The sequence below is a fragment of the Dendrobates tinctorius genome, unplaced genomic scaffold, assembly GCF_039654945.1.
Source record: "Dendrobates tinctorius isolate UK_male_01 unplaced genomic scaffold, ASM3965494v1 ptg000012l, whole genome shotgun sequence".
In the NCBI taxonomy this organism is placed as follows: domain Eukaryota; kingdom Metazoa; phylum Chordata; class Amphibia; order Anura; family Dendrobatidae; genus Dendrobates; species Dendrobates tinctorius.
The window spans coordinates 13,779,301-13,793,528 of record NW_027361680.1 but is presented as its reverse complement, the minus strand read 5'-3'; the positions used below and the strand labels follow the sequence as shown (position 1 = coordinate 13,793,528).

Sequence of the window (14,228 nt, the reverse complement as noted above, 5' to 3'; positions counted from 1 at the left end):
TGTGCAAAGACAGTAACTTTGCAGACCCCATCAAAATGGCTGCTCACTGTGTTCCTAGATGTCATGCTCTCTTTTCCCTTAGCAAACACCCAGAAGGGGAGGAGAGGAGTGACATAACACCTATGTCAGCAGATTCCGCCCATAATCACTGCAGGGCAGTAATGTGAGCTAGTTGTACACTAGGTTTTTGTGCCAAATTTCAGTAGCTGCTCCCCCTAGTGTTAATAAGTGGAAATGCCAAACTTTTTAAAATTATTTTTCATATTTTACAAAATTAAAAACAAATGATAATATTTTTTAAGAAAATGTAAACATTAATTCTTTACATTTTTTCAATTGCTGAAAAAAAAATTTTTGGATGGCACCTTCCCTTTAAGTGATAATATAGCCTTAGTCTTTGGGTCAGTATGTTTTCAGTAATATCAGATTTTTTTTGCCACTTTTACACACTGAAAGCCCATTTTACAAAAATAATAATTTTGTATTTTGCATCGGCACAATTTGAGAGATTATAGCTTTTCTAGCTTTCTGTTGATAGTCATGTGAGCATTTTGTGTTTTTCGGGATGAGTTAGTCTTTCTGGCGGTTTTATAGATCAGGAGATCGGGTTATTCCGGATGTGATGATATTAAATATATGTACTTTTTATTGTTTACATACAGTTGTGGCCAAAAGTATTGACACCCCTGCAATTTTGTCAGATAATACTCAGTTTCTTCCTGAAAATTATTGCAAACACAAATTGTTATTATTATCTTCATTTAATTTGTCTTAAATGAAAAAAACACAAAATGAATTGTCCTAAAGCCAAATTGGATATAATTCCACACCAAACATAAAAAAGAGGGTGGCACTGTTAGAAAAATCATGTGATGCTTCTCTAATTTGTGTAATTAACAGCACCTGTAACTTACCTGTGGCACCTAACAGGTGTTGGCAATAACTAAATCACACTTGCAGCCAGTTGACATGGAATAAAGTTGACTCAACCTCTGTCCTGTGTCCTTGTGTGTACCACATTGAGCATGGAGAAAAGAAAGAAGACCAAAGAACTGTCTGAGGACTTGAGAAACCAAATTGTGAGGAAGCATGAGCAATCTCAAGGCTACAAGTCCATCTGCAAAGACCTGAATGTTCCTGTGTCTACCGTGCGCAGTGTCATCAAGAAGTTTAAAGCCCATGGCACTGTGGCTAACCTCCCTAGATGTGGACGGAAAAGAAAAATTGACAAGAGATTTCAACGCAAGATTGTGCGGATGCTGGATAAAAAACCTCGACTAACATCCAGACAAGTTCAAGCTGCCCTGCAGTCCGAGGGTGCAACAGTGTCAACCCGTACTATCCGTCGGCGTCTGAATGAAAAGGGACTGTATGGTAGGAGACCCAGGAAGACCCCACTACTTACCCCGAGACATAAAAAAGCCAGGCTGGAGTTTGCCAAAACTTACCTGAAAAAGCCTAAAACGTTTTGGAAGAATGTTCTCTTGTCAGATGAGATAAAAGTAGAGCATCAACATAGAGTTTACAGGAGAAAAAAAGAGGCATTCAAAGAAAAGAACATGGTCCCTACAGTCAAACATGGCAGAGGTTCCCTGATGTTTTGGGGTTGCTTTGCTGCCTCTGGCACTGGACTGCTTGACCGTGTGCATGGCATTATGAAGTCTGAAGACTACCAACAAATTTTACAGCATAATGTAGGGCCCAGTGTGAGAAAGCTGGGTCTCCCTCAGAGGTCATGGGTCTTCCAGCAGGACAATGACCCTAAACACTTCAAAAAGCACTAGAAAATGGTTTGAGAGAAAGCACTGGAGACTTCTAAGGTGGCCAGCAATGAGTCCAGACCTGAATCCCGTAGAACACCTGTGGAGAAATCTAAAAATGGCAGTTTGGAGAAGGCACCCTTCTAATATCAGGGACCTGGAGCAGTTTGCTAAAGAAGAATGGTCTAAAATTCCAGCGGAGCATTGTAAGAAACTCATTGATGGTTACCGGAAGCGGTTGGTCGCAGTTATTTTGGCTAAAGGTTATGCAACCAAGTATTAGGCTGAGGGTGCAAATACTTTTGTCTGGCCCATTTTTGGAGTTTTGTGAAATGATCAATGTTTTGCTTTTTGCTTCATTCTCTTTTGTGTTTTTTCATTTAAGACAAATTAAATGAAGATAATAATACCAAAGAATTTGTGATTCCAATCATTTTCAGGAAGAAACTGAGTATTATCTGACAAAATTGCAGGGGTGTCAATACTTTTGGCCACAACTGTACACCATGTTCCAAATTATTATGCAAATTATATTTTTCTCTGATTTTCCTAAATGGTCGGTGCAAATGACAGTCAGTCTAATAAAAGTCATCACCCGTTAGAGTATACATCGAATTTTATTGAAGAAACCTCACAATGATAACAGTATAATCTCCAAAATGAATAAAAATTCAAAATGCACTGTTCCAAATTATTAGGCACAGTAGAATTTCTAAATATTTGATATGTTTTAAAGAACTGAAAATGCTCATTTGTGGAATTTGTAGCGTTAGGAGGTCACATTCACTAAACAAAAAAGCTATTTAACTCCAAAACACCTTAACAGGCCAAATTACATGTTAACATAGGAACTCGTCTTTGATATCACCTTCACAATTCTTGCATCCATTGAATTTATGAGTTTTTGGAGAGTTTCTGCTTGTATTTCTTTGCATGAAGTCAGAATAACCTCCCAGAGCTGCTGTTTTGATGTGAACTGCCTCCCACCCTCATAGATCTTTTGCTTGTTGATACTCCAAAGGTTCTCTATAGGGTTGAGGTAAGGGGAAGATAGTGGCCACACCATGAGTTTATCTCCTTTTATGTCCATAGCAGCCAATGACTCAGAGGTATTCTTTGCAGCATGAGATGGTGCATTGTCATGCATGAAGATGATTTTGCTCCTGAAGGCACGTTTCTGCTTTTTATACCATGGAAGAAAGAAACCACTGGATCCATAGGCGGAGGAGGACATGACTTGGGGATGGGTGGACCTTTACTCCTGCAGCTTTTTTGGTATAGTGGTGTAGATTTTAAGCAAGAGTGATGTTGCTTTCAGAGTAAGAAGCACAGTATGTCTGTGCCTGGGGGGTTACTGTGAGGAGGGTGGGGCTTATATAGAACAGGAAATATGTCTCTTTCCCTCTTTCTTACACCGGATGAACAGGAGGAAGCATGTCTCCAGTTTCAGGGAGTATAATACTGGGGTTATCACCTCACATTACAGATGATAGGAGCACATTCACCTCAGACATCATGTACTAGTGTAGTATCAGCTCCTACATTATGTATGGGATCAATATTACCTCAGCAATTTATGTAGCTGCCATGTCCCTCATGTGCATGCTACATTTTCCTCACAGACTGTGAGACAACTTCTGTGTGACCTCCCTGCAGACATGTTTGATATACTTCTCTGCATTCACCTCAGACATTGTGTAGTGTGTACTAGTGTAGTATCAGCTCCTACATCATATCTGGGATCAAGATTACCTCAAAAATTAATTTAGCTGCCATGTTCCCTCATGTATTGCAGAGGCAGCGTTTGTGTGACCTCCCTGCAGACATTTGTGATATACCACATTGCTGCTGTATTATACAGAGTCTTCATGAATTCTGGGTTTATGTATGATAGGACAGAGCAGGGCACATGCAGTGCCTGCCATTACTATGGTGGAGCTGGGCAGTCACATGTGTTAGAGACACTGGTGAGAGTGAGAGAGAAGAAATCGGGGGGACGGTATATGTATAATGATGAAAGGCTGCACTTCATATTAGTGCACTGTATACTGACCCTGCTGTGTGCTTATTATCCCCCCTTCCCAGTTATGGAGTCTGATGATCTGTATGTGACCTCATCTCTGTTACATACTGTGAGGCTGGGTGTACAGATCCACTGTAACCAGGTTACTCACTATATGTGGTATATGTGTAAAGGCTCTATTCCTGTGCTGTATACTTAACCTGTACCACAGGTCTGTATACATGTTATCACTCCTCACTCTGCTATATACGGATCATGCTGGATATAGAGATCCTGTGTCTCCAGGTTATTTTCCTGGCTGTACATATAATCTGGACATGACTTCCAGCTTAGTGCTTAATTTTTGTAGCTATTGCTGCCTTTAGTCCTCTTATGTTACATGCTGTCCTGCCGGATATATCCATCCTGTTTCTGTATATTGTCTCCCTTGTATGTTGCATGATCAGAGTATACCCACCAAGTGCTTATTTTATATTACCTAAGATGGTGGATAGCACAGGCCTGAATGGTTTGTTTTATCATGTGTAAAATAAATATTCGGGAAGTAACTCGGCACATTTGAGTGGGCACTCCTAGTGTGATGCCTCACATTGCTCTGGAAAACACCTCATGGGCCCAGTTTTCAGCCCTGTCTCTCGTCTATTGTATGTATTAGAGTGACTGACTGGGATACAGAACTTGCAGTTTTCTGCACACACACCTATGGCTGCAGGCAGCTTATATTAGACCTACATATTTCTTACCATTTATGCGCAGCTGGTGATTAGAGTCTGTCTGTAACTGCTGTAGAGGAGCAGGCGGCTTCTCATTTATTGTTACATCATATAACACAGCATTGCCCATCTCTGTCTATTTCTGGACCTTACAATGGGATATTTTCCTTTATTAACCTGTTGTAAACCTGCATGGTTTTCACCCTCACTTATCCCACATCTTGTGCGGTTGGAGGGGTCCTTGAAGTTGGTTAAATATGGTCTTGGGGATCCAATGGGATATGGTTTCCTCCTTTCGGAATTTAATGTGGTTCTGGATCTGGTGAAAGGTGGAGGGGAGTTTCGGCAAGGGTTTGTCGGATCCCCAGGAAATTCAAGTGAACATTGGAACCCTTGTGGTTATGGTGCTCCCGAGCTAGTGGGGTAATGGCTGGGAGTATTTGTTGGTACATTTTATGTTCACTTTGTTTGGTAATCACCAGATTTTGGGAGCTTCAAGGACTCCTACCAGCGTGTTAATATTTATGCTTTGATGTTTTATTGTATGCTTGTTTTAATAAAGGCGTGAATAATAATTATAAAAAAAAGGGGGATCGGTGTATACCCACCAAGTGCTTATTTTATATTACTTAAGATGGCGGATAGCACAGGCCTGAGTGGATTACCTGGAGCCTGGTGGTTGGGGGGATCCTTGAAGTTGGTTAGAAATTGGTGTGGGGGATCCATTGGGATATGGATTCCTCTTTTTGGAAGTTAAGATAGTTCTGGACCTGGTGAAATGTGGAGGGGAGTTTCGGCAAGGGTTTGTCGGATCCCCAGGAAATTCAAGTGAACATTGGAACCCTTGTGGCTATGGTGCTCCCGAGCTAGTGGGGTAACAGCTGGGAGTAATTGTTGGTACATTTTATGTTTGGTAATCACCAGATTTGGGAGCTTCAAGGACTCCCCCCAGCGTGTTAATGTTATTCATGCTTTGATGTTTATTTTATATTTATTTTAATAAGAGCATGAATTAAAAATTTTAAAAAAGTTATTTGTTTTCCTTTTAGTGGGTTCTTGAAGTCATTTATAAATTGGTCAGTAAGGGGTAACCATTTCAAGTATGTACCTCTGGTTTGAGGGGGGGTGTTCATCACAGTATGACCCCCCCCCCGGGTTTGGAAGGGTAACCATTTCAGGTATGGCACCCTGGTTTTGAGGGGTATTCATCTCAGGTTTGGCCCCCTGGTGTGGAGGGTAACCATCTCGTGTATGGCCCCCTGGTATGGAGGGGTGACCATCACGGTACGGCCCCCTGGTCACCAGAAGCATTTATATTTTATAGGACCCTGTTAGGGTAAAGTCCCTGGGGTCATGGCAATCATATTTTGCATGCCTACAGAATAAATTGGCTCCTCTGAGCCAGGAATAGCGGCTGGAGGGGAGAACAGAACAAGGTAGGCATGCTTTTCAATACAATCTATAGCTTCAATGACCCTCTCTTTTTTTATGTGACTTCAGAATGCCGAGGCACGGTTTTTGACTGTTTATATTGGCCAAACCATGTTTCTTTCAAGGTTGTCATCTGGACAATGCCGTTATCTTAGTGCATAGAAAAAGGGGGAGACAGGGCGCTTCCAATGCGTAGGTCTGTATGGAAAGTAGTTGGGTGCACAGCAAATGTTAGGCTCACCTGATAGGGTTGTGAGAGTCACAACACCTATAATCGCATAAAACAGCTGCAGCAGTCTGCACGAGGTCCAAGGACTTGGTACAAAGAGAAGGCTGGTAGTGCAATTAGAGACTGCGCTGCTGTAGTAGAATTCAAGATATCTTTATTGCCAACGCGTTTCCGGAGCCAGTCCCAGCTCACTTCATCAGGGCTACAGCAGCGCAGTCTCTTATTGCACTACCAGCCTTCTCTTTGTTATCTAGTGCATGAAACTGAAGAGCAATGTACCTAATCTGTGTGCCTTTGAGTCAGTGGGAGTGACTAAGGGTAAAGTAATCAAGTGCATTAACATGAAGGGCAATATGCCTATTCCCGATGCCCTTAGAGCTGGTGGGAGCGGCTAAGGGTATAATCTAGTGCATTAACACAAAGGGCAGTATGCCTATTCCTGATGCCTTTGAGCCAATGGGAGCGGCTAATGGTATAATCTAGTGCATTAACACAAAGGGCAGTAAGCCTACTCCCGGTGCCCTTGAGCCAGTGGGAGCGGCTAAGGGTAAAGTAATCAAGTGCATTAACACAAAGGGCAATATGCCTATTCCCAATGCCTTTGACCCAGTTGGAGAGGTCAACAGTAAATGTTATCAAGTGCATGAAAAACAATTAACAGTGGTGTGGCAGGTTTATTAATAATGCGTTTGTAGACTTTTTCTGCTTTAGGTTTGTTTAAATTACTACTTCCAGATATTCTGAACGTTATTTTATGGTCGGTTATAATGTTGATGTTATATTGTGTATAGTTTTTAGTTACTCCCTATTTAGAATATCTTTCTATTGAAATGTTCATTACTTTTCGGGTAGTGACAGTAAGTGTGTTTAAGAAATTTTACTGCACAGCTACTGTAAATAGTGGTGGTTTCTAGAACTAAAAGCTGTGAATTGGTGAATTATTAGAGCTGGCTACAAGACATGCAGTATAATGGTTTTTTGAGGCATGACAGATGTCATTATACAGGTATTCAGATTGTAGCTACGACCTTAATTATGGTTTACTTTCCCCATTATGGGATCCTCATTGCAGGATGTTTAGCAACTGTTATTTTGCTGTAGTTACCGTATTATTGATCATAACTTGGTAGCATGACATTGATAAAATTAATCTGTCGGAGCTCTGGAATTTTTTTTTTTTATTATTATTATTACTTGTATGCACAGTCTTTCCATAGCATGTAGAAATGATTGATGACTTTGTTAGGCATGGTTGATGGGGGTTGAGTCCATTTAAGGTATCAAATGGCCTCTCTGGTGGCGGTTTAGGAGTCAGGTGGAAGTTGCAGACAAGTTAAGGTGGACTCATTTTAACTAATAGAGGATGTAAAACCTCATGGTGGTGAACAGGCTCGGCTTTGGTGGCCAGCCTCAAGGACGTTGTAATGGTAACGTCAATCAGGGGCGGGCACAGTGGTTAAGCGCAGGAGTGAGGATAATAGGGTCATTGGTGCCCTGAAAGTTTACTGGCTCTGCTTCAATGGCAAGCCAGTGCATGCCGCCCCTTTATAGCTGTCTGTCCTGGTTCTGTATGTCAGACAGCTGGGGATATCACAGTACTTGTGAATCCCAATGTACTAGCACTTCACCTGACTCCTACTGTGATTGTTTTAATCCTGTGATTTAAATGAAGCTGTGGCCATTTTGACAACCAAAATAATGTGTTGTGTATTTATTCTAGTGCCTAGGTTTACTGTAGTTATGGTGGTTTTAAGATGGAGTAGGGGTCCGTCCCATATCCATAAGTCAAGAAACCACTGGAGCCATAGGCGAAGGAGGACATGACTTGGGGATGGGTGGACCTTTACTCCTGCAGCTTTTTTGGTATAGTGGTGTAGATTTTAAGCAAGAGTGTAAGAAGCACAGTATGTCTGTGCCTGGTGGGTTACTGTGAGGAGGGTGGGGCTTATATAGAACAGGAAATCTGTGTCTCTCCCTCTTTCTTACACAGGATGAACAGGAGGAAGCATTTCCCGCCCTGTTTATAATCATTGTCCTAAAATGTTTTAATTATTGCTTGTATGATGAATGCTTTATTGTATTTTTGAAATTACCATTGTATATTTTGTTCCAGGTTCAATTTTATCATGGCTATAAAGAGTTAACAGCATTTAACCTTCTAAGCTCAAGGGAAGGGCCATCCTTCAGCCATGGTTCCCTAGAGGTTTCCTCCACAAGGGGTTTTTCCTCTCCTGAGCGCTGTAGGATGACTCTTTGTGAGTCGTAGGTTTGCCAAGTTAGTCCCCTTAATGCTTTTGCAGGGACTTCTAGTTTATAAGTTTACTAAAGTGATTTATTAAAAAAAAAAAGGTGTCAAATGTGAATTTATAACCCGTCACAGCTTTGCGGTTTAGGAGTCAGGTGGAAGTTCCAGACAACCAAAATAATGTGTTGTGTATTTATTCTAGTGCCTAGGTTTACTGTAGTTATGGTGGTTTTAAGATGGAGTAGGGATCCGTCCCATATCCATAAGTCAAGTTGTGAGTCAGAAACTCTATGTACTTTGTAGAGGTCATTTTCACACCTTCAGGAACCTTAAAGGGCCCTACCAGCTGTTTCCCCATGATTCCGGGCCAAAACATGACTCCTCCACCTCCTTGCTGACGTCGCAGCCTTATTGGGACATAGTGGTCATCCACCAACCATCTACTACTCCATCCATCTGGACCATCCAGGGTTGCTCAACACTCATCAGTAAACAAGACTGTTTGAAAATTAGTCTTCAGGTATGTCTGAGCCCAGTGCAACCATTTCTGCTTGTGAGCACTGTTTAGGGATGGCCGAATAGTAGGTTTATGCACCACAGTAAGCCTTTGAAGGATCCTACACCTTGAGGTTTGAGGGACTCCAGAGGCACCAGCAGCTTCAAATATCTGTTTGCTGGTTTGTAATGGCTTTTTAGTAGCTGCTCTCTTAATCCGATGAACTTGCCTGGCAGAAACCTTCCTCTTTCTGCCTTTATCGGCACGAACATGTCTGTGCTCAGAATCAGCCACAAATCTCTTAACAGTACGATGATCACACTTACGTTTTCAGGAAGTATCTAATGTTTTCATCCCTTGACCAAAGCATTGCACTCTTTGATGCTTTTCAGCAGCAGAGAGATCCTTTTTCTTTCCCATGTTACTTGAAAACTCTGGCCTGCTTAATAGTGTGAAACATCCAGTTTTCCTTTTATTGGGCTCACATGGCAAACTAATTATCACAGGTATGTGAGATTGATTTCAGTGATCCAAAGAACCCAGAGACACAATACCATCAATGGGTTTCATTGAAAAAAAACAAACATAACGCTATGGCACTTAAAACCAATTGGCATAATAATTTGGAACATGGTGTAATGTGTATTCATTGGTGAAATATTTTAGTAAGTGTTGGGGGGGTATTTTTGACTACTGTATTTTTCCTATTTATTTTTCATCTTATTTTTTTTTTTTTTTTATACAGACAGGGAAAAAAGTTCCCTGTTTCTATAGACTGTCCTGAAATTTCTGGACAGTTGGCAATCCTGAGTCTTCTATGTTCTGGTGTAAAAAATTACACCATTTTTAATTTTACACACTTTTTCATAAACTTTTTCACAAAGTCAAACCATTAAAAAAAATACATTGATGAGGCATTCCCTTTAATTTCTAAGAGCAGACCTTTAGGAAAAGAAACAACCTGCAAAGGTTTACTGCCTACAGGAGATGTCTTACACCCATACATATTTATTCTTTATCATTACATAGGACTGAGCAATAATAGTTCTGCTACTCCATACTGAGTAAAGCCCAGGCTCCTGTTGTACATGACAGAAGTTAGAGTTGTTGCAGACAAGATAGCATAAAATGCTCTTGTAAATATATGCCAAGCAAGTAGTATGGTAGTTTGGAAATTGATGTCTTAAGATGGAGTTGGGGGGTGGCCAATAAATTACAGCTAAATCTTCTTAAATGCAAGTTTCTTGCATTATCACATTGTATAATTTCTCTTTTATCATTTGTTATTTAAATGTAATAATGCTTTGCAATTGCATAAAATATTATGTGGCTGATTATTGGGAGCAGTAGAATATGGGTGCATATCTGTAGCCCTGTCCTATTTATATTTGTTATAAAGTATAACCGAACTCAGGGGTGGGCAAATAACATTGAAAAGGGACCACTAAATACAGTATGAGCCCCCACACAGCACACTAAATACAGTATGAGCCCCTACACTGCCCACTAAATAAAGTATGAGCCCCTACACAGCCCACTAAAAACAATATAAGCCCCAACAGAGCCCACTAAATGCCGTCTGAGCCCCCACACAGCCCACTAAATACAGTATGAGCCCCTACACAGCCCTTTACAGTATGAGCCCCTACACAGCCCACTAAATACAGTATATGCCTTTACACTCACAGAAAAAACACATTCTCCTCTCCAGTTCTCTCAGCGCTCTGCTCTGGTCTTTGCTGCATGCACTAACGCTCAGCACAACAGACGCGATTTAGGGACGTCATCAAATATTCCGTCTGTCATGCACAGCAAATGGTGGAAAGAAGAGCCGTCATCTCTGTTCTCTGCTATTGTATTCTCTGCTATCTGGATCCAGAATCCATATTCTCGGTAACAGTGAAATCGGGACCCCTGGCAGAGAAGGGCGATCTCAAGGTGCTACCCATAGGCCAGTTGTCACGATGTGTCTGGCCCTGCGTGACGCGACCAGACGATTGGTCGGTCACAAAAACAACCAAGACAGACAAGGGGACACAATAACAATGGTGGGCCCTGCAATAGGGAACGGGAAAAGGGACACCCCCTGCACTCTCCTCGTGCTGTGCCCTGTACTATCCTGACGTCCCTATACGGCTTCTTTCAAACCGTCGCCAACCAGGATACCTCAGCCCTCACTTGCCCTCCACCTATCTCTCACTAGGGAATTGGCTAGTACGGACACTGGTCCCACTGCTGCACTAATACAACACCAAGGAAAATAACAAACAGGGAAAAACAAACAACACTTAGCTTTCTCTGCTGTCATGCACAGGACAGCAGAGTAAGGCACCCAAACTCAGCTTTCAGCAGAACCACCTCTGCACTAGGTAGGGCCAATCTTCACAACGGTTGGTGTTATGAACTGGTCACCGAGGAGGATGGCAGGAATAGGCTAGGCCACCAGGAAACCAGAAAGGTTGGTAACTTAGCGGATTGCAGACCCCTAATCCTAACAGCACAACTAGCAGTAGCCGTGGGGCGTACCTATGATGCCCTAGACGCCTCGGCACAGCCGGAGAGCGAACTAAACCTAAAGCAAGAAAGGTGAAATCTAAACTGCCCCGGAGTAGAACCCCAAAGAAATAGATAGCTCCCAAACATATATTGTCGGTGAGACAAGATGAGACACAAACGCAGGCAGAAAATAGACTGAGCAAATGATGGGGCCCAAACTGACTAGATAGGATAAGAAAGGAAAAAGTGTCTGCAATCACGCAAAAACCCTTAAAATCCAACACGTCTGATGTACAAAAAAAACACGGAGGTCTCACAACCTCTCCCCCACTATATCAGCATTCTGGTATGAACTGGCAGCAAAGAAAAAGAGACTAATATAACAGGAGACTGAACAAACTGACACAAGCTGTAACACATGGAGCAGGGTCTAGCACAGCCCCAACAGGGAGCACGCTGAACCCTCACAGCAAAGCAGAAAGAGGCAAAACAAGATCAGATGCAAAGGATTAGCAAATGAACAACTTAACTAAAAAATGCAGGATCAGGCAGGAGACAGCAGACCTCAGAATGCACAGGAAGAAAACTAATCACCAGCAGCCACTGAAGGAAACCTGCTCACTTAAATACTCCAGTCAGTAACCCCTGATTTCCAATCATCGTTGTCAGGTGGCAGACTACCCATAGTAACCACCAGAGGGAGCCCTGACTCAGAAGTCAAATCAAGATAGTTCACACAGGTTGGTTTCCAAAGTACCTGTATTACCAGCAGTCAGCTGGTGCACCAGGTGACCTTATATAGGAAGGTGGGAGTGGTGCCTACCAGCAGACTAACTAAACATGTAGTAACACCAGCAGCCACCGGGGGGAAAAACTGACATTAACCCCCAATGGCCTGAAAGGAAAAAAGTTTATATCAGAGAAGCCCAAACTGACACAGATCCAAAAATGGATCGTGACACCAGTGTTTTCAGTCCTTCAGCTATCTTGGGCCGCATTTTGCCCGTTTTGATCTACCCTAAAGTATTGCCTAAATGTAGCTGTTGTTCAGCTGTGTTTGAACTGTAGCTAACTGTTCAAACCAAGTTGTTAAATCAGAAAGGGAACTCCCTCGGATCATCTATTCCATGGTACAATATCATTTGACTGGTGGTTTACAAGTTCACCTCATGTAAACTTCACTTGAGCATTAGGATTGGCCTAGATTGACTCTATCCTGATATTTTGTCGTAACAATAACTAGATGAAAAATTAACCATTTGTGTAATCTGTTGATTTGGGACGTATATGGTGATGTCTGTTTGGTTTCTTTGTATTTTTGTCATGCACAATAGTAATAGGGGAATGAGCCACTGCTGCAGACGTGTTTGTCAGAAATTTATTTCCACTAGAAAGGGACACACATACAGAATGTTTATTACGAAAATAGAAAAGGAACGCATGTATTAAAAATGAATGTATGTTTCTGATAACAGGGAGCTATGTTATTTTGTAATTTATCTTGCATGTAAGGCTTTATTCACATGACATTCCAACTGTTATTCCCTGGAATATTCCAAAGTGACAATTTTGAAATGTTTGCATTATTAATTTGACCTAAGACTGCAGACAAGTTTATATGTTCTACTAGAATAGTTTTACTATAGACAAATCATATTAAAACACACCTGTCGTTTTGTGTAACACTTCAAAATGGGATGTCACGTGTGTACATGATGATTATTATGATTACTGGCCATTGCATGATTTTTATTCTACATTTCTCACTATTTTTACCCTTTGTATTTCTCAAAACTAATGGTGAGTGGTATGGGAGATTATCTGCTATGTCGTCTACTATACATAGCACACAGGTAGGGATATTCTGTCTCTTCTCTCTGTATCTCACAAAGAAAAGTAGCTGCTAGGAGATGATCAGCAGTACTGAGCCGTGAATTTGGCCTTGGAGTGCGGTAAAACAATTGCTCAACCTACATGTCTTCCTGTCAGACTGCATTGATTGCGCCTCACTCCTCCTCCCCTCTCCATAGAGTATAATGGGAGCTGTAACCTGACACCTCACTGTGCTGGCAGTCAGTCTCTGATTAAGATGGATTTTTACAGTAATTTAAAAACTCAAAGATACCCCTGGTTAGCAACTTGCCTTGCAGTGTTCTGGGTTCCAGCCTGACCAAAGACAAGTTCTGCTTCTGTTTGCATGGGTTTCCAACCTCACTCAGTATGCAAATTGTCACTTCAGAGAGGAAGAGGAAATGAAGTCTACTACCACCTATTGGAAGTAGCAATCCTTCAAGTTAATATCCACCCTTTAACGAGATTGCTACTTCAAATAGGTGTCACTAAAGTTCAAGCCCTCTTCTTCTCTGAAGAGGCAATTTGCATATTCAACCTTGCACAAAAAATGTATTGCTAAGCATTACTTGGCAACCTATGACAGCTGTGTGAAATGTTCTTGAATAAAATGTATGTTAATTATCATGTTATACAGAGTATCTAAAAGCCAGCAGTTTTTTCCAAACATTATCTTTTAAGTTTTGAAACCAGATGCTGTCCATATTGCTTTCATTCCATGCCTTTGATTGGATATCCTAACCCCATGAATATGGTATTAAAAGACACCACTCACTGTGAAATGCTCTGAGAATTCTTCATGTGATCAGAACGGCACACTTGGAATTCTTTTAACTACAAGTAGCTGTAATAAATGCGATTTGTAGGGAAAAAAACAAGATTAACAAACGTAACTTCATCCATTCTAAAGTTCTACTAAACTATAGCAATTAGCATGTTCTCAAAGGTTTGAGTTGTCCACACTAATCTAACACTTTCACACTT

The 14,228-nt window shown here is 41.4% G+C and overlaps 1 protein-coding gene across 3 annotated transcripts in view; it reads left to right on the top strand.

Moving 5' to 3' along the window:
- The window catches only part of SCYL3 (SCY1 like pseudokinase 3), a 268,034-nt gene that overhangs the window by 245,861 nt on the left and 7,945 nt on the right, over window positions 1–14,228 (top strand). The gene's annotated exons all lie outside the window — the stretch shown is intronic.